This window comes from Saimiri boliviensis, chromosome 5, assembly GCF_048565385.1.
Source record: "Saimiri boliviensis isolate mSaiBol1 chromosome 5, mSaiBol1.pri, whole genome shotgun sequence".
Taxonomy (NCBI): Eukaryota; Metazoa; Chordata; class Mammalia; order Primates; family Cebidae; genus Saimiri; species Saimiri boliviensis.
Window position 1 is genome coordinate 149643345 of NC_133453.1, and position 1045 is coordinate 149644389.

The following is a 1045-nucleotide window of genomic DNA, read 5'->3' on the forward strand; positions in this document are numbered from 1 at the left end:
ACCTCGGTCGGGCATCAGAGGGCCCTCAAGGCTCAAGGCTGTTGCCAAACGTATTCCTGTTTGTATGGCGGCACCATGGAACCCAGGAGGCTCTCACAGACTCCTGGGCCTGCTCCTTCACTATGAATGGGAGTAGGGAGGAGAAGGCGGCCAAGGGCTAAGGGAGAAGAAGAGATTGCATTTAAGATACCCTTTGGAGTCTGGAAAGCCCCTGGATTTCCTGGGAGAGGAGGGCTGTGGAAGCCCACTCAGTTCTTCTTTGTTTTGAGAGTGTCATAATTTCCTCTTGCTGGAGTACCACAATAGCCAGGGGTATGGCAATGGAGGGAAGGGTCATGACCCCAAAGGCTGCCCAGTCCAGAAAATCGGGGGAGAATCGCCTATCAAACTCCGGCTGAGCCAGGATGCCTCCCTGTCCAGGTGCACTGGTAGAGCCAATCACAATGGGCCCGTCCTCCTGGGCCAGGTAAGTAATTGTTGCTGAGGTAAAGCTGAAATAACCAGCCTGGAGAGGGCGCAGGACCACGTGTGGGGGACATTGCTAGCAGGGGCAATCCGGTCCCATTTGACACTGAGCATTCCAGACACAACGCCAAAGTCTTCTGGAGGGAAGGAATCATCAGATAGTTCCACATCTAATGCAGCACTTGAGCCGACATTGTAAATGTTGTACTGCAAGGTCAGGTCTCACCCCTCCATGGCATATCTGTTCAGCAGTGACTTGGAGGCCAAAAGCCTGGCTCCTTCCTCTGCTTGAGTGACAGCGAACAGAGCCAACACCACAAACGCCAGCAGCCTCATCATGGGCATCTGCAATGCTTTTCCAGCTCCACTAAAACCATGTATTTCTTTTTTTCTATGTTATCTGTTTTTGGGCATGTAACTGTTCTTAGTTGTTTCTTATGATCCTTTGTATTTCTGTGGTATGAGTTATATTTTCTTCTCTTTTATTTCTGACTTCATTTATTTATCATCTTCTCTCTTCTTAGTCTAGCTACATGTTTGTTACAGTTTAATAAAGCAGAAATACAGCTTAAAGTTAACG

The 1045-nt window shown here is 48.7% G+C and overlaps 1 pseudogene; it reads right to left on the bottom strand.

Annotated features, from left to right (window-relative positions):
- Window positions 1–248: 248 nt before the first annotated feature.
- On the bottom strand, window positions 249–819 carry LOC101028166 (translocon-associated protein subunit beta pseudogene; annotated as a pseudogene).
- Between the last annotated feature and the right edge of the window lie 226 nt (window positions 820–1045).